This window comes from Delphinapterus leucas, chromosome 18 (genome assembly GCF_059928025.1).
Source record: "Delphinapterus leucas isolate spDelLeu-1000000601 "Yukka" chromosome 18, BTC_Dleu_Yukka2, whole genome shotgun sequence".
NCBI lineage: Eukaryota > Metazoa > Chordata > Mammalia > Artiodactyla > Monodontidae > Delphinapterus > Delphinapterus leucas.
Genome location: NC_143146.1, coordinates 56486885 through 56507292, shown reverse-complemented (window position 1 = coordinate 56507292; position 20408 = coordinate 56486885). Strand labels below are relative to the sequence as shown.

Genomic DNA, 20408 nt, shown 5'->3' with positions numbered 1-20408 from the left:
TTGAATATTGTATATTCATAAATGTAATGACTATTCAGGATAATCTGGGGCAATTTCACTTTGTTTTTATTGTTTCTATATGGTTTATGCATAACTGTGGAGTTTAACTATAATTCTAATATAATTTTTCCCAATGACACACTTTATATCTTTCCTTATTACATCTGTAGCAAAATCATTTTCAGGAAACCAACTTCCTATGTCTATTATTATATTATTCTTTACACCACTAAAAATGCCCTCCCTTTTAATCATTTTCAAATATTCTTTACTTTCTTCCCCTAGAATGGCAATATTCCATTAGCTGATGGCACAGGGGTTTTAAGTGCTTTTCAGAGTTTTGGCAGAGTTTAAGCATTAACCATGCTTATTAGGCCTTGGAGAGTGTTAATTTTCAGGTAGAAAGGGAGTTTTGAGCTTTTGTTAGGATGTTTCCCAAATGCTTTAATTTCAGATATAGTTTAGTATAATTATGGCTGCTTTAACCAGGGCCTTGTGAGAAAAAGCACTGAGTAGCTGATAAATAAATGACCATTGTAACACAGTTTAACATCCCATATACCAAAGGGAAAACATGTATTCTGTGATATTAACTATTGTAATTGCTAATGCATCACAATTTAGGCAAATAAGTTCAAAGTATACCAAGTTCTTGAAATAGAAAGCATTCTTTGAATCTGAATAAAAATTGCAGCACTATTTAATATGGTGGGCCCTGGAGTGGAGTGAATAAAAAAATGAAAAGCCATCTATTTTACGTTTGGTAGTGTATATATGTCCATGCCACTCTCTCACTTTGTCACAGCTTACCCTTCCTCCTCCCCATATCCTCAAGTCCATTCTCCAGTAGGTCTAGTGGGAAGCAGCTGAATAGCACAGGGAGATCAGCTTGGTGCTGTGTGACCACCTAGAGGGGTGGGATAGAGAGGGTGGGAGGGAGGGAGATGCAAGAGGGAAGAGATATGGGAACATACGTATATCTATAACTGATTCACTTTGTTATAAAGCAGAAACTAACACACCATTGTAAAGCAATTATACTCCAATAAAGATGTTAAAAAAAAAAGAAAAGCCAAATATACCTTATTAAAAATAATTAGAAAAAAGAGTTTATTAATATGCATATTACTTAGAGTATAAATTTGTTGAATGAATTAAGAGGAAAAGTAGATTGTGAAACATTAGGAACAGTATATTTTAATTATATATATTTTTAAAGTGACTATGAACTCTGTTTCAAAGCGCCGGAAATACATAGCCCATGTCCAGCCCAAGAACTGTTTTCTCTGAGCTAAATATTCCCAGTTTATAACAACTCACGTGACTTTAGTTCATATCCCTCCACATCCTAGTCACATCCCTCTGGATGTGTTCTGCCTTGGTATTGTCCTATGAAAGATGCAGAACAGAAAACAACACTTAAGGTATTAGTCTGATCAACCACCTGTAGAAGAGTCTTATTTCATTCCATACTTGGGACTCAGTTTTCTGTTAATGCAACCTAAGTTTACAAAGGCTTTTATGGTAGCCATATCATGTTGATCACTCATGTTGAACTCACTCCCCAAACCTGAGAGATTATGTTAGCATACTAGCGATGTACAAGCATTCCAATTTCTCAACATCTTCGCCAACACTTATTTTATTTTTATAATAACCATCCTTATGGATATAAAGTGATACCTCACTTTGGTTTTGAGCCCATGTTTCCTTAGTGATGTAGAGAATTATTTCATGTGCTTATTGGCCATTTGTATATCTTCTTTGGAGAAATGTCTACTCAAGTCCTTTGTCCATTTTTAAATTCGGTTGTTTTTATTTTTGTTGTTGTTGAGCTGTAGAAGTTCTTGATATATTATAGATATTAATCCTTTATCAAATATTTTATTTACAAATATTTTCCCCACTCCATGGATTTCCTCTTCATTCTGTTGATTGCGTCCTTTGATGTGCAGAAAATTTTAATTTTGATGAAATCCAGTTTATTTATTTTTTCTTTTTGACTGTGCTTTTGGTATCATATCCAAAAAATTCCTGCCAAGTCCAATGTCATGAAAATTTTCTTCTATGTTTTTTTCTAAGAGTTTTATTGTTTGGGTTCTTACATTTAGGTCTTTAATCCATTTTGTGTTAATTTTGTGTATGACAAAAGGTAAGAGTCCAACTTCATTCCTTTCCATGTGGACATCCAGTTTTCTAGCACTATTTGTTGAAAAGACTGTCCTCTCCCCATTGGATGGTCTTGGCACCCGTGTCAAAAATCATTTGACCATATATGGGGTGGTTTATTTTGGGGCTCTGTATTCTATTTCATTGGTCAATACATCTATCTTGATGCCAGAATAATCTTTTGTTTGTGATACAAGTAGCACATATTTATTCCAGTTTGTCATTTGTCTTTTTACTTTGTTTATAGTACTTCTTTTGCCATGCAAAGTTGCTTTATTTTTATGTAGTTAAATTTATCAGTGTTTTTCTTTATTGCTTCTGTATTTTGTGTCACAGGAAAGTTTTCCCTGTACCTAACTCGTAAAGGAACATGCCCATGTTTTCTTCTAGTACATGAATGACACTATAAGGTTTTCAGAGAAAAAGAGAGAGTAGACCCCTCTTTAGCAAATACATGATAATAAACTAAATTGAGAAACGACTACACAAAGACCACTGGCCAAGTTAGAATGTGATCCTCTGTGTAATAGTAATGATGACAATCATGATGATAACGATGACAATGCTGACTATCTAATGACTTCATTTTCTGTACAATACACCATAGGAGGTCTTTGCATACAGTAAGTGTAGGGAAAGAAGAAAAGCACAGTTAAGAGCTTTAACTTTAGAGTTATATAAACTTGAGTTCTAATACCTGTTTCACTAGATTCATTCCAAACTATCACTCATTGGTGGTGTGATTTGGGGCAAGTTTCTTACATTCATTAAGTCTCCATTTTAAAATCTGTAGAATGGGAATAATATGATTTACTTCATGGAGTTGTAGATTAAATAAGATAATGCAGATAAAGTCCTTAGTGATTAGAATTAAATATTCCATACATATTAACTACTATTAATACAATTAGTATTGATTAGTTCACAGAATTCTCAATTTGTCATTGAAATTACTGAAGCAGTTGAAAGTTAAAGTCATATAACTAGTATGTGTCAGAATTTGGACTCAAACCTAACCTCTGATCTCCTATTCCTCTACTACATCAGTAGGAAGTCATTTTAACATGAATGTTGATTTTACAAAAACCTAGAGTAGAGGGACCTGGTTGTTAAGAGAACTCTCTTCTGATTGGAAACAATGGTAATCGTATAAGAAACAATGTACAAAACTGTAGTGTATGACCTCATGATCTTTGCCTCTTTTTCCACAGTCAAATGGGAAGTGATCGGAATTTTAGAGCTGAGAAGTGAGAGAAGATTAAGACCGGGAAGGTGTCACTGGATTGAGTAGTTAAGATCTTATGGTTGATTTTTGAGCCAGAAACCAGTGTGTAAGGTTAAGGAGTGAGTGTATTCCGGCAGCAGCAGGGTTGGCACAGTGGCTAAGACTAGATAGGCTTTCTGGTGCAGGAGTTAGGAGAAGCCCTAGCCAGGAGGCAGAGGATGGATAGTGTAGAACATTTATTCCCCATGGCTCATATTTCCATAAAGGGAAGAGAATGTCCAATCTACTCTCAAGGAATGGAAAATTATGGTAGGAATGTTTTCAGCTAATCTCCGAACTTCCACTTGTCCCAATAGATGAGTGACTTAACCTTTTGTTGATTTGGAAGAAGGCTTAGCCCCCAACTCTTCTTCTTGTAAGCCAGACTGCAAATCAAGTGCAGAGAGGGCACATTCTGGGCTGCTGTTATAGGAGAAAGTTCAATTTAATAAAACTATTCAGCCAAACATGTAAAGAAACATTTACCAATCAGCTTCATCAATAGTAAAGTTAATGTTCCAATATCTATCTGTCCAAACGCGAAGGGAAAAAAAGGAGTGCGATGGGGGTTAGCGGTAGGCAGAAAATGTAGCTGGTAGGTGGTTAGCTTCAGTAAGTTCTAGTAGCAGTGACATAGGCAGAATCTAGTTCCAGGCGGGAGCACTTGCTACAGAGATTCAAAACTGAATCTAAGGGGTGATAGTTGCTTCCTTGTGAGCAGTTTTGTCCTAGAATCTAAGCACAAGCTTACCCCTTAGGCCTGGAATTTGTGGCCTTCAGTATGAGGACTGGTGGGATGCAGTACATCCAAACAAAAAAGTGGATAAATTGAGATAACATATATTGACTGCACTTTTGAGAAGTGAGATAGTAAATGAAAGGCTAGAAATGCAAGATAACTTGTAGGGTAGCTAGAAGGGTTAAGAGAAGGATTTCCTAGGGCCTGGGAAATCTGACCATGCTTGCAGGGCTCATGAAAAAGGCAGCATTGAAGATACAAGAGAGTGGGAGCTATTTGTGGAGTGTATCCTGGAAGCCCAAGAGGGGACAGGCTTCAGGGCAGAGAGGAAGGGAGTAACCTCCAGAAGAAAAGCACTCCTGAGTCAGGATGAAAAAATTAGAGACTGAATAAAGGAAAAGGACAGTTTAAAGAAAAGGGAAGTCGAAGGAGTTCTTGATTAGATAGAGTGTAAGAAAAACAGCTGAAGGTGACAGTGTAGCGTTAGTAGTGTAGAGTTAGTCATTTGAGGAAAATGAAAATGGTGTGAACTGCCATAAAGCCATAAAAAAAGGGATTAGCTTTAATGATCTAAATGACACCAATTAGAGTAAATCCACAGTTAGTGTAAATCCATGGTGAACCTACTAAGTTCAGCTTTGCAGTGTTTATTCAGCAGTGTTCTGTTTCCAGGATCAGGAGACACAGCAAAAGGTGGGATGGAAATTGGATTAAATAAACTCAGTAGGTCAAAGACTTTTTACCTTTTCTTTCTTAAAAACAATTATGGAATTTTACCGTAGGGTCATCATTTTAAGTGTCTGTTCTCTCTATTCGGTGGTATAGTGGTAAATATAGAAGTTGTAAAAAAGAATGTTGAACTCAAAACATACCTGGGAAGTAGTTTGTGTGGCTTGTTGGTCTATTTTAAAACTAAATTCAACATCTCAGATTACAAGTGAAGTGCTAATATTTATGGAAGCCTAAATGCCCACCCTAGACATTTGCTAGGGCACCACACAAATATGTAACTTGATTTAATTAAGTATTCCAGGGTTCTGGATCGTTTATTGGTTGTACACCTACTAACTGCATCTCTCGGCAACATAATATAAAGTGCAATATATAGTCTTTTTTCTCCTTTATCTTATACCCAGTTGTTCCTCCAGTTAAGACGTGAAACAGATGAATCAGTTCAGCGACACTGAAAGAGCAATTATAATGAAGTACCAACATATTTTACAGATTTTCAGAGGAATGAACAATATGAGCTATTTTGGGGATGATGGACAGGATTTGGATGAAAAGGAAAGGAAAAAATTGGATATTTCAAACTACAGCCATCATGTGCTGGAATGCCCACAGCACGCAGGTCTAATTACTCTTGGGAAAGAGTAAAGGAGAATGTTTGAATCAGATGTACTGAGACTGAGGCCGGGTGGGGTTGGGAGGGCTGCTTCATGGAGGGAGAGAAGGGAACCCCATCTCTGAGTGTCTACATTATTGGTTTATCTGCTGGATCTAACTCTTCTAGGTTGCTTTGGCTATGAAGTCATAACTACGGTATGCTTTTCCACATGGTGTTCTATGAATATTATTATTTATAATAATTCCTTCATAATGATTTTCAAAACATGAAGTCTACACATATCAGTGTTCTCTGTAATCATTAAGTCCCTCTCCCACAAGCAATCCTCAGCCAACCAACCCATTAGTCTAAGTTAAAATGGAAACTAACAATTTTGGAGCATGCCACAAGGCTTTTAAGGAACCTATACGTTTTTCTTTTTAAAGTCTTAAAATATGTGGAATAAATATGAAGAGGTAGCAATTTAAATTTTTTAATTTCTCTCTTAAAGCCAAAAACTAAGTCCAGATATTTTTATTGGTTATAGCTCTAACAGCAGCTAATGGGTTGATGCCATTTTACCCTTCCCCTGGAAAGTAAAATTTTTATATATCACTTGTATGTGGAATCTAAAGAATAACACAAATGAACATGTTTACAAAACAGGAAAAGACTCACAGACATAGAAAACAAACTTATGGTTACCAAAGGGGAAAGAGGCAGGGGAGGGATACATTAGGAGTAAGAGATTAACAGTTACACACCACTATATGTAAAATAGATAAACAGCAAGGATTTACTGTGTAGCACAGGGAGCTATATTCAATATCTTATAATAACCTATAATGGAAAAGAATCAGAAAAAATACATATTTATGTATAACTGAATCTAACGCTTGAAACTAACACGATATTGTAAATCAACTACACTTTGATTAAAAAAATGAAAGTAAAAAATTTTTTTTAAAGATGCTTGAACGAAACCTGCTAGAATATATCCTATAACCCCCAAACTTACAGCAGATCTGATATAATACCAGGCTGACTCCGAATCAGAAAGCCCCAGACAGTTGCATGAATTATAAGGGATCTCAGGAGTCAACTTAGTTATAGAGCTCATAACTGAGCAGGGAAGACAGATGTTAAATTATTATGAGGTTATTTATTGAATTGTAGAGATAGTAAGTGCTCTGAAGATGTAATACAGGGAACTCTTGAGAGAATGACCCAGTCTGGGGGTGGTCTCAAGAAAGACTATCTGGCTAAGGAATGCCATGCATGTAGCAAATTTATCACCCCATGGAGATTCTAGAATGTAAGAGAACAAGCAAATTATCATCAGTAAGCACCTCTTTTGCTTTGCTATGTCTCTTATTTTCTCATAAGCACTTTATAAACATTAATTCTATCCTCATAATTTCCCCATGAGGTAGATGCTACTATGACCATCATTCCCATTTTGCATATGGAGAAATTGAGACACAGAGTGGTGAAGTAAGTTGTACCTGGTCCCATAGTGACATCATGGCTTAGCTGGGATTTGAACCCTGGTGATCTCAATCACCACACTGTTGCTGCTTCTCAGCCCACATATAGCAGAGGGGAAGAAGCAAGCGCACCAAGGTATAAAATAACATATACTGAGAGTAGCTTAAGTACATATGTCTTCTGCATCCAGTAGAAAATTCAATCAGATCAAGGATTACTAAATTCCACCAGAAATCAAAGCGGAGCTGAGTAATATTTTGACATATAATTTGTATCTTCTCTCACCTAATTTTTCCTCTTATTCTTTTCCACATTCAAGCCAATAGCTTTCTGCGCTCTACTACTTCAGGTGTAGAAAGTAAAAATAGCCCCTATCCTTTCTGGCTCTTCTTTCTAAAAATAAAACTAAGCCCATAGAAGAACTTACACTCCTTATGGAGGATGCATAAAGGAGAACATGTTTGCAGGAGCAAACCAAGCTTGAAAAAAGTAGGAGGAAGAAAAAGGCTTTCGGCAGGGAGGGAAGTCCTGGGGCAGGAGTCAGATGCAGCTTTCAGGAAATATCTGGGGAGGCAGAAGAACCCAGTGCAGAACGGCTTCCAACACTGGCTGTGACTGTGGAGGAAGGACAACGTGGAAGTATCAGAGTGCCGCCAGCCTGGAGGGACAAAGGACGTGGAAAGAGACAATGAGTGTGAATTCAGTGGGACACCATCAGGAAACCACTGTCTTCATCCATGTCCTGGTCGGCGTATCCTTTCTACAACTTGGCAACCTCTCCAAGAAATCCCATAGCATTTCTGGTCATTTTCAAACCATGTCTACAGTCTCATCTTTAGGTAAGCATAAGCGTAACTCTAATTTCCTGCTTACAATAAGACTTCTCTCAGCTGAAGTCTGACTCCTGCCTTTGTTTGGGTACCAGGATTAGGAAGTGCAGGCTGCTTCTACTGCTGTCTTCTTCTAAACTCCAACTCCCAATACCATGACCTCCTCTCCCCACCCCCAAGGTGAAGGGGGAGGGCCGAGAGCCAAGAGCAAAGGCCTATTTACTTAGCTTTGCTGTTCCTAGTCTGTCAAATGTAGACTCTCTTTCTCTCCCAGGATGTATGTGCAGATGATTTAAATATCTCCTAGTCAGGGCACTCTAGTCTGCACTGTTCTCTAGTAGGATACCTTCCAAATGGCCTCTTGCTGTCCCCTGCAGTGCCTGCCCTCTAGGGTGCACCCACAGCCTCCTTCTGCTGGGGTCCTTTCACTTCAACTGGCAGCCTCCTGAGCTGGCTCAAACCTGGCTCCTCTCGGTGTCCACTTGTTGTGATGTGCAGAATCCCGGAAAAATGGCACACTTTGAGCATGGAGGAAGTTTCCAAAAGAAGCAGAAGTTAAAATTTCCTCCAAGCAGGCGTAATGGGAAGTCTGGAGTCAGAAATTAAGGTGAGTTTTAGAAAGTAAATGGATATTTTTTTTTGCACAGTTATGTTTGTGGTTTGAGAGTCATACCTGCTAAAACAGTAAGTCTCCTCTAGAATGTTGTCCCTGGAATTGTGTAACACATGGCCCTAATCATCTATTAACGTAGGCCAAGTTTTTGTGCATTGCAGTAAATTTTCTTGGACTTTCTAGGAATGGTTGAAGAGAAGGAGTTGTCAATTGCCGTTATCTTATAGGAGGCGGAGGAATGAGTTACTCTCTAATCAGTTTGTAACCATGTAAATCATGGTATCCAATGAGGAGTGCCTTCTGGTTTCTCATTCAAGATTTAACAACAGTCTTCTTTAATAGAACAATGTGAAGAAAGAGCTTCCTTCCCCTCGTCTCCTCCCCTTCACCCTCCCTCTTTCTTCTTTTGTCAGTTGATCAATAGTAGCTCAGCTTCCACAAGTCACTGCTAATTGCTAATTGTCACGAAGTTGGCGCCTGTTCACCATCTACTTTCTAGATTGTAGCTTGTCCTTGTTGTGGCAGCAAGGGACCATCATGTTTTGATAATTTGCTATTCTACTGATCTTCTCTGTTAATTTACAAAGTAGTTAGCAAAAATATCCATTACCTGGGCATTTATCCAATATTAATAACCATTCTAAAAGGACAAAATTCCATACTTAAAAATATGTGATGTTACTGTGTCACTGGATTCCACTTTATCTCTGAAGACCCAGATGCTGCTGGGTCAACTTTGACATGCTTAGTTAATGCAAAAAAGAGAACAAAGAAAATAAACGTATATAATGGGTCTGCAGTTAAAAAAAGGAGGCAGCATGGTTTGGGGGGGTCTCTCAATAATCACACCTATGTATGCTGCTTCTCACTCTGGCTTTCTGACTTGTCAAATCTTTTGATTTTTTTAATTACACATCTGAATCCTTAGAAAGGTAACAATACCTAAGCCTAGAAAGTCTGTTAAAATTCTTTAAAAAGAAACAAAAAGCAAGGAAGATGGAACAGAAACAGAAATGGCTGTTTTCAGCTCACAAAGCAGAATATGTTTTTGGAAGGATGACATGGTTTCATAACAATCTCAGGTCAATAGTTCATATTACTCTTCTAAGGCTCATCCTTTAATTGGTTATGAGTTGTTTTATAATTATCCTCAGAGTTCCCTGTATACCCATAAATGCCTATTCAGCAAAATTGGCAGATTAAAAACTCTCATTCTTTAAATGTGTTCAAAAACACATTTTATAAACTAATTATGTATTCAGACCAGCTAATTTTTGCTGATAAAATACATGTTAGACGTGCAGATTTTATCCCATCATCATCTCCATTGATTACTGACAGAATTAGTAGGGATCCAATAGTGTGGAATACAATTAAATGAAACAATTTCAAATGGATGGAGGAGGGCATTTTGTCCTAATGTGAATCATTCTATTTTAGTGAAACCTATTACACGCGTATATTTATTAGCCATTCACACATCTCCAAGGCACTGATGAGCCATGCAAAACATAGTGATGGGCTGAGAAGTATCCCATGCTATTGTATCCAAAGGTAATTAACATCTAAATCCTGGAAACAGTGCACTGAGTGGGCAGTAAACTGGTTTAGATATGACAGCTGGCAGCATCATCTACTGGGCAGCACATTGCTTCTAAATTCCATTCAAGGCCATCCTCTCCTGAAAGCAAATTACATCTCTCAACTCCTTAATTTCTCCAGCATTAAAGGTTGGGAGAAATGCTTGGGAAGAGAGAACATTGGTGAAGATTCCCAAGGTCTTGTTTTATGAGAGCTTTCCATTTCACACCAAATTATAATTCATATATTAATCAGATGGTTCTTAAACACATTCGGGGAATCCCGAGCCTTAAAACCTTTAAAATGTCTGAGGATTTTCGTTACCTCCATAAGGTGATGGAAGTAAGGTAGAGTATAACAGTCCAAATACAAATACATTGTATTTATATAATTATAACTGGATTCATAAGTCTATATCACTCTCTGCCTACTTTTTGTAAATATTTGCATATGTTAATTTTTAATAGTTACATCTTAAGTCAGGAATTTTGACTTAAATTTGAGGAGAAAGGCAAAACAGGAACTTCTTAGCATGAGCACAAGGAAAGCGAAGTGTTCTCAATTCTCATATTAAAATCACCTGAGAGATTTTTAAAAATACTGAATCCTTGGATCCACTCCAAAGCAATTAAATCAGACTTGCTTAAGAGACCTGGGCATCAGGATCTTACGAAGTTATTCACATGTTTCTGATACGTAGCTGAAGTTGAGACCCACCGGAAAAGGTCAACCGACAGCCAGTAAGAAGAGGAGGTGTCTTCTAGCTGTGGTGGAGTCTGGGAAGTAGGGCAAAAACTGCTTAGAGCATAATGGAATTGCCCTGGGAGCAGTACCTGCATGAAGAAAGAAGCTGGAGAGCCAATTAGGGCTTGATGGAATAAAGCAGGTAGGCTTTTAAGATCACCACGTGAAGAAGGACTTGGTCTGGGAAGAGGCTGAATCAAAATTTCACGACAGTGATGTTCAGAGGGTCTCAATCTCAGATATAATCCTATTCTGTTGACTGTAATCACCAATCTGCAGAATAGTCAACAAATCCTGCATTAAAGGAACTTTTGAGCAATCCAAAGATTGCTATTCACGTCTTAGCCCTGAAGACAGTTAGGAAAGAAAAATTTGCATTAAATGAGCCACTATTTATTGGGTATTAGCTCTGCATGAGACACTATGGAAGATATAAATAAATACATGGTCTCTGCCTCTTATGAGCATATTTCCAACGAGTTGGAAAGAATTGTAGCACTGATCTCATGTTCCATATTATAGCAAATGTTCACTTTCAAGTCATCTTTCTTCACGCCCTACTTCTTCAACATGACTTAAGGACTATTTAAAAACAGTCAGTGACTAGTTGTCATGGAGTGGGTCAGATTGTACGTGCTATGGTTTTAAACAAGAAGAGATCACTATGGACAGGGCTGACCTAGGAGAAGTCTTCACAGGGGGCTTATACCCGAGCTGGGTTTGAGGCTGAACTGGCTATAGTTAAGTGACAGGAGGGTGTCGTTGGTCTTGGGGATGCGTTTTCCTGCTGTCACTGTTGTCCTTTGGGGGAGTCAGAGAAAGGTTTGGTTTGCTGACAGTCAGGCGGCCTCACTGCACCAGCATCTCCAGGAGGGGTGACACCGCACACGAGCCAGCTTCCACAAAAGGCTGTGTAACTGAACCTCTGTCCACACTGCCACACCATTCACACACTCTGTGAACCACACACACGCATCACCATCACACCCGGGAGCCTTTACCAGGCCAAAGCAATTGACATTTTATCTAAAGAAGGAGCACCAAATCTGAGAACATAGTTGGAAAAAGAATAAATAAATGATTTATTGATATTATATTACAATATATGACAAAATCATATTTTATGTTTCTAGACTTTATAGGCCACCTGGTGGTCACTTAAGTTCATTAAAAGCTAAAGTTCTGGGAGAGGTTAGTTGCCATTAACAAGACTGATCAAGAATGGGATAAATGAAAGGTATCCGAGTATGGGGAGTAGAAAGAGAGGAACAGCCCACAGGGAGAGGCAGGGTGCCAATAGGAAGGAGGGGACACTCAAAAGGCAGTGCGAGACAGCCAACAAACGCTGTCCGCTCCATAGTTTTCCTGAAGACAGTCTTTGTCGGGGTAATCCTGGAGTTTCCCTAGAGCTGCAGCTTCCCAAGACTGGCTGTACACTGGTGTGGCCTGGGGACCTACACAGTGAATCAGAATCACTGAGATGGGACCCAGGAATGGACAGTTTTTATTTTTTATTTTAAGTAAATCAATGTTGTGGAAAGCTTTATTCTTTCTTACTTTTATTTTTTTTTTTGGTATGCCATCAGCAATTTTTTAAATTGAAATATAGTTGATTTACAATATATCAGGTGTACAGCAAAGTGATTCACTTGTACGTATATATATACTTTTTCAGATTCTTTTCCATTATAAGTTGTTACAAGATATTGAATATAGTTCCCTGTGCTATACAGTAGGTCTTTGCTGTTTATCTATTTTATATATAGTAGTATCTGTTAATCCCAAATTCCCAATTTCTCTCTCCCAGCTTCCCCCTTTGGTAACCATAAGTTTGTTTTCTATGTCTGTGAGTCTATTTCTCTTTTGTAAGTAAGTTCATTTGTATCATTTTTTTAGAGTCCACATATAAGTGCTATCATATGATATTTGTCTCTGTCTGACTTACTTCACTTTGTATGATAAACTCCAGGTCCATCCATGTTGCTGCAGATGGCATTATTTCGTTCTTTTTCATGGCTGAGTAATGTACAACTTTTAAAATGCCACAGATGGTGCTGATGTGCAGGCATACAGTGTTCTAGAACAGGCCTGGCAGGAAAGGCCTGGGATGGATCATTGGAGGCTCATCCACCTGCAGTGTGATCTTAGGCACCAGAGAGGCTACAGAGTAAACAATCCCAAGGTGCTGGACAACGGATATCAAACCCCAATGTGCATAAGAATAGCCTGTTAAATGAAGATGTCTGGGTGCCAGACCAGAGGTTTATGATTCAGCACATCTTACGACTCAGGCCAGGAACATAAGTCTTTTACAAACTCCCCAGATGATACTGATGCAGGTGGTTCGAGGACCTCAATTTGAGAAACACTGTGCTGGGTGTTGCCAGGACGTGGATCACGAACCACCTTGCACACTGACCAGTGGAGAAGCCAGGTGACCTAGTGCCCTGAGTCCTCCTGGGAAGAGTTGGGGACAACACATCCAGCCCAGCTCTTTTCCACCATGTGGGCTTCATAGAATGAGCATTGTTCACACTACATAGGCCCTGGCCTCCTTCCTAGGTTATGTGTTTCTTTTCTCCTCCTATTCTTTGTGAAGAAAGAAATGTGTTAGCCTCTGAGGTGGATCAGACTGAGGTTGGAGAGTTGTCAGCTGAGCAGATGAGATGGGTTATTTCGCAAACCTGGGGAGATTTTGCTCAGTTTCTACTTGACGATGCTTCCATGTAGGGTAACTTAACTTTCTTTCGAGAAAGATTTTTTTTAATATTTAATAATTGTGAAGGCAATTATTTTGTTTTCATTGACTATTTCTTTTAATACCAAGAGTAAAGTGACTTTAAATGAATTCATAAAGAAACAAACAGCCACTTTAAAATATTTTGGAATCTTCATGACGGGTAACAAACGTTTTTCTTGTTTAATGTGTTTTGTTATTTATGTTGTGTATATGTATTGAATATACACAACTGTTCAGTCTGCAAAACTTCTAACAAAGAGAAAATTAAAGCCCAGTAGATGGCACTGTTTGCTACTTTTTTACAAGTTAATTCAGCAAGGAAACATTCCCCTCACCCCCAAATCTATTTGTTCTTACAATAATATAAATCCAACCTCCATTTTTAAAAAGGATTTCTTACAAGAAGCCCAATCATTCTGTCCTCTTCTGGACCTACACTGAGTAACTCTGTCACAATTTATTAAATAGAAAAGTACTTGAGGATTATTAATCTTGAGTGTAGAATGCATTTAACTTGCTCTCTTTCCTTCAGTGCTGCTGAGACAGCTGTATTTCCCCTCCTCCACCCACCCCCATACACTCTACAGATGCTCCCTCTTCAAAAAAGATGTAGGTTAAAAATCAATTTCAGGCCAGAACTGCACTTGTGTTTAAATGAAATTGTTTGTATTGGGATTATACCTATAGCTGTTCTCTAACATCATTTTTTTTCAAACGCTATAATACATATATGAAAAAACCCTTCATTGTGTCTTTTGACATGAGAAGGAACTAATGTGTGACCCATGTGTGTAGGTCACTGAGATCAGAAGGGGCACTGGTGTGAGCTCTGGGGGTTTCAGTCCCAGGTCTAATCATAGGACCCTGGGTCCAGCATTTAACTTGTCTGAACATCATTGTTACCATGTATATAATTGTGATAACAATGCCTATGCCGTAGGAATATTATGAAAATGAAACTCGATAGTAGAAGCATCCAGTACCGTGCATGATCCATAAGAGGTACTCAAGTAGTGGTATCTGTTGTTCATGGTGTTATATCAAACAATTTCCTAGAGTCAGTCATGCCTGACACAAAACTTTCTAAAAACCTCAGAAAAATAAATTCCATAATCTCCATTAGCAATATATTTAGTCGTAACCCTCCCCCAACCTATGGGATGCTAATTTACTGTGTTTTCTCATCATTAGCATCAAACCTATATTTTTAAGCTTCTTGGGCTTTAGAGGCACACAGAGGCAATTCAGCAAGCATCATTTACTGTTGAAGGTTAACGCAGTCATACCCTGTAATCTCCTACTCAGCTGCCAATACTAATTTAATACAGAGAGGTGAACACATGGCTGAAACATTTAGTGCAGTGTCTATTTTGCCCATCTCAGTTTAAGATTATGAAAATTATATACTGTCTACAAAAGCTAGTATTTCTAGTTAGTGATAGTTTCCCAACATCAGAGCACTAAATACATCAAAGTGCCAAGGTATTCTACTACGAATTAAAATTTGATGTCTGTCGGCATTCGATTTGATAAAAATTCTGAAGCCAAGCAGAAAAAGATTAACAAAATGAACTGGAATATTCAGGAGGAAGAAAAGTACCAACTAGTAAAGAGAAAAGGGGGGGAATCACCGTAAAAACAACTTGAATTTTCTATATTTATCTGTGTGTATTTGCTCCACTTGGTTGTCAGTTTTAATTGGTCTGCAGCATGCTGGGGTTCTAATGTATTCAGAATTTCACCATCTATTATAGTATCCCCAAAATGCAGTCTATTCTTGGTGAATAATAAGAGTTTATCTCTTTATTGAAATAAATAGCTTATTAAATCTACTGTTAGTTTTTATACCTGGTGACACAACTGTTTAGAAGTGCAGAAAATGAGAAACTGTCTCCTTCACAAATCATATTTACTAGGAGCAAGGTTGATTCCTCAAGGTTGGTCCAATGCTATTTAAGATTTTGTAAAGGTTAAAGCCAAGGCAGGTATATACCAAACTGTCAGAAGTTCACTACTGACACTCATGTCTTTCCAGCGCAATTGTTTTCTGGATGCCAAGACTATTTTTAAAAAGGAAAGAGTCCTACTGTGCTGCGTGTATGTCTGCGTGCTATATCTATATAAACTTCGATGGTTCTAAAATTTGAGAGGCCACGTGATATACTGAAAAGAGCATAGGCCTTGGAGAAAGACAGATCTGGAATCTTAGATAGATACCAGCATTTATTTGTTTTCTTACCTTGGGAACTTATTTAAACTTTCTGAAGCAGAACTTTGTCATCTATAAAAAATGAGGATAATAATACATGCCCTATAGGAAGTGACTGGTGTATTTTATCACAGTGCCTGAAAAATAGGAATAGCTCAATACTCGCTTAAAAATTAACTCAGAACATAGGTGGGCCCTTAAACAACTTTATATATGAAAATCTGGATTCACAACTACAAAAAATTTGTTGTTGATAGAATAGAATCATTCTATTGATTGATAGAATCATTTTTAAAAGCCTCTATTAGTGCATTTAAAGTTTAACAAGAATAACACTGTACAAAACATTAAGTACAGTGAAATAAACTGTAGAATTAACAGAACACCAAAAGGAAGACATTATGTTGTTTCTGAGCCATTCATTTGTTGATTCCTATTAATGAAAATTAACTTCCCTACTTGAGTAACACCTAACAAGTATTTGTCTATGTTTTACTTTAAATAGGACTGGTTGATATTTAGATGTTTAGGTTTGTTAATTTAGCTAGTGTCAATATGTATGTGTGTATATATTATTTTGTGCTGTTCAGAAATATTAGTTAATATATGCCTGATCAGGATATGGAAATTAAAGGTTAAGGAAAATAAACATAAAGAAGACATAAGGGTCATGGGGTAGGGAGTTGGGACCCACTACCCTCTGTCCTTTTCTCTGCATGTCTCTCAGATCTCTCATTTGATATGAAAAGTTGGAAAAGTACTGAAAATCTCAGATGGTTTTATTGAAGGGATAATAAAATTGAACTACCACACGTTGATATTGGACGCACTCATGAATCCAGGGTTGTATATTCTACAATTTCTCAAAATGTTATTACAACATTCTATTATACAGTCTTCATTTTACATAAGATTTTCTTCCAAGAGAGATAGTTTGATGGATGTTTTGTTTGTCAGTTTACTAGAAATTGAAAAACTGAACTGCGGACACAAAGTTAGCTGAATTTACCAATATGTGCGTCTAACAGAGGCTGCGTGGCTGAGAAAGGATTGGTAGTCTCTTGGTTCATAATCAGAATTAATTATGATTTGGAGAAATAAGACTGTAAGTTCAACCACTGACTTCCTTGATGAACCATTTTGAAAAGCTAATTAGGCAAAATGCTACTAAAAGACTAAGATGCATGTGCAAAATGAAAGCATATATATATATATAGGCTGTGGAGGATGTCGATTTTGTCCCTAAACTAGTGCACATTCAAACATGCTCATTGTCATTTGATTCTGGCACTATCAAGCGTTGAAAATCACTCTAGCAACTAATATGTGAGCGAGCAGTTCCTTCGGCTCAGTCTAGTCTAGGTGAGAGGATTACTCACTATTTCTGGCCACATCTAAGAAAAGCAGCTGCTGAGAAATGCACAGCCATTCTCATACCCTCCCCTTCCCTACTCTCTACAATTCCCAGCTCCCCTATTGCACAATCCAGCTTGTGTGACCAACACTTTTCAAAGCTCAATGTAAGCACACCAATGTCTCAGAACTCTCATATGCCATTAGCACAAACAGGGGACCTTAGTAGCAGTCTCTCAGTCACAAGTCACGTGTGTCCTGGTATCAGGGCCTGACTTCCGGACAACACAGAAGATTCTGGCAATAAACACATCACACATTTTCTTAATGAAATGAAAAGTTAAACTTTTAAGGGCTCTTCTACTGTGTTTTGCAAGTTATAGTTGAGTCTATTAGAGAAATGGCTATGCGCCTGAGCTACTGATCAGGGATAGCAACTTGTTGGGAGAAAGATATGATTGGAAAGTAGGACTGAAAGCTGGCATCACAAGTTTTGCTAAATGAAACAGAAAATTCGCAATATATAATGGTTTTCCGTGGGTTGAGCAGCAGGCTAGATGGCAGGGGTGTCAGGCCTTGCCATGAATTCAATAATTATTTCTTGAATCCTGCCGATAGGATATCCATAATATTAATTAATTAATTAAACGACTATTTACTAAACACTTGCTGTGGACCCCAGTCAGAGTTTGGTGCACATATCCAAAGGAAAGAAAATAGATATGCTTCCTGACATGTTCACAGACCAGTCCTGGTTATGGCTATGAAGTCCCTGTGGTATCAGTTAAGAAGAGCCTGGGCAGAGATTCTGCAGGCTTGGATTCCTCCCTAGCTGTGCCGCTGACTTGCCGAGGGATGTTGGCGAGGGCATTTAGCCTTGCAGCCTCACTCTCTGCTTTCATACAAGGAGGCTAACAAGAGTTATAGCCTAGACAGGGCCTAGGTAGGGCTGTCAGTGAAACTGCCCTGTCTAGCTTCCCCGCAGTGTCGGTGTGATGGACAAGCCAGATAATCGATATGAGAATGCTTTGAAAATTGTAAAGTACCCATTTTCATTTCACCTTGCGATAGACAGAAATAATAATTTCCACCTATTCACCTCACATGCAAGCTGCTGCTTCTTGGCACGTATTGAACAACAGAGCTCACTCCCTGATTTACAAACAGACTTAGACAGAGTTCCTGCCCTGTGGTTTTAAACTAGGCAGACATGCATGATAAAACAATGAGAAAACATTCAAGGTAGACGGTATTGTGGTAGACATGAATGTGTTTATAAAAGGCCTACGAATTTCTTAGATGGAAAGTGCTATGGGCATTTTTCATAGTCCTTAGGATGTTTGCTTCTTGTGAAATAATGTAAAATACATATATTTTTTTAACCTAATGTAAAATAAAAAGAAAGCTACAGGAGGATTGAAAAGAAAAGAAGTTGAGTAAAAAGAAGGGAATAAGTCAGAAAGACAAATATCATATGATATCACTTATATGTGGAATCTAAAAATATGATACAGGACTTCCCTGGTGGCACAGTGGTTAAGAATCAGCCTGCCAATGCAGGGGTCATGGGTTCGAGCCCTGGTCCGGGAAGATCCCACATGCTGCGGAGCAACTTAGCCCGTGCGCCACAACTACTGAGTCTGCACCCTAGAGCCCACGAGCCACAACTACTGAGCCAGCGCACCACAACTACTGAAGCCTGTGTGCCTAGAGCCTGTGCTCCGCAGCAAGAGAAGCCACCACAATGAGAAGCCTGTGCACCACAACAAAGAGTAGCCCCCGCTCCCCACAACTAGAGAAAGCCTGCGTGCAGCAACGAAGACCCAATGCAGCAAAAAATAAATAATAAAATAAATAAATTTATTAAAAAAAATATGATACAAATGAACTTATTTACAAAACAGAAATAGACTCACAGAGATAAAAAAACAAACTTATGGTTACTAAGGGGAAAGGATAGGAGGAGGGATAAATTAAGAGCTTGGGATTAACAGATACATACTACAATATACAAAATAGATAAACACAAGGATCTACTGTATAACACAGGGAACTATTTTCAGTATCTTGTAATAAACTAAAATGGAAAAGAATCTGAAAAAGAATATACATATGTATATATATGTACGTATAACTGAATCACTTTGCTGTACACCTGAAACTTTGTAAACCAACTATACTTCAATTAAAAAAAACAGAAGGGAATAAATAATGTGGGGCAATTAAGTCCAACAAAATGTACTGAACACCTTACTATATGCTTTATACTATGCTGTGTCCTTGATGGGGGAAACATTGATATTGGCATGAAGTGAACAACAAGCATGTTCTTTATTTTGCTCTAGAAACTATGCCAAATAGTTCACCTCATGATTGACTGCGATCCTATAGTTTTGAAATTATTAATATTTTTAAATAGTAACAATTGTAGTAATACCCCCCAGATATTTTAGCATCTATATAATGCCTTAGATTTTACAAAATTTTTATGTGAACAATCTAATCTTCATAATAATTTTGTGAGATGGGCATCACCATTATCTCTAATTTACAGATGAAAAAGTTGGGCAGGCGTTGGTAAAATAATTTACTGAAAGTAAGACAGTAATTGGGAGACCCATGGCTTGAACCCAGGTCTTCTGACTCTAAGATGTGTTTTCCATCTTCATGTCACATAAGTCAACAGTCTAAAATAAAGCACTATGAAGCCTGAATTTGGATGCATTGTGCCCTTACTCTCATCTTATTCCATTTGTAGAATTTACAAGTCAATTCCATTGGTTTCCAGAGTAATGCAGTTATTAGAAGAATTTCGTGAAATGGTTGCTTGGGCAAACACTGCCTTCTTAAGGAATGTCACTGTGAAGTTTTTTTTTTTTTTTTTTTAATATTTATTTTATTTTTGGCTGCGTTGGGTCTTCGTTGCTGAGCGTGGGCTTTCTCTAGTTGTAGCGAGTGGGGGCTACCCTTCGTTGCGGTGCGTGGGCTTCTTCTTGCATTGGCTTCTCTTGTTGCGGAGCACGGGCTCTAGGCACGCAGGCTACAGTAGTTGTGGCACACGGGCTTAGTAGTTGTGGCACACAGGCTTAGTTGCTCCACAGCATGTGGGATCTTCCCAGACCAGAGCTCGAACCTGTTTCCCCTGCGTTGGCAGGCAGATTGTTAACAACTGTGCCAGCAGGGAGGTCACTGTCACTGTGAAGATTTAATTGTGGATTGTGTTTCTGCATAGGTATAGGATATATTTCTTTCATGAGATTGTTAGAATGCTCAAAAAAAAAAAAAAAAAAAAAAAAAAGGAGACCTGATGTGAGATTCACTAAAAAGTTTAAAGCATTTATTTTATTTTCA

The 20408-nt window shown here is 38.1% G+C and overlaps 1 protein-coding gene across 2 annotated transcripts in view; it reads left to right on the top strand.

The window, feature by feature from the left end:
• Positions 1 to 5308: 5308 nt before the first annotated feature.
• Positions 5309 to 20408, top strand: part of ENOX1 (ecto-NOX disulfide-thiol exchanger 1) — a 630834-nt gene continuing 615734 nt past the window's right edge. Inside the window, exons 1-2 of one of the 2 annotated variants that reach the window (XM_089899512.1) lie at positions 5309 to 7826; positions 8195 to 8424. The gene's annotated coding sequence lies outside the window, so the exon portion shown is untranslated. Of the gene's footprint in view, positions 8425 to 20408 lie in introns of both variants that reach the window. The other variant, XM_089899514.1, reaches the window with a different exon arrangement.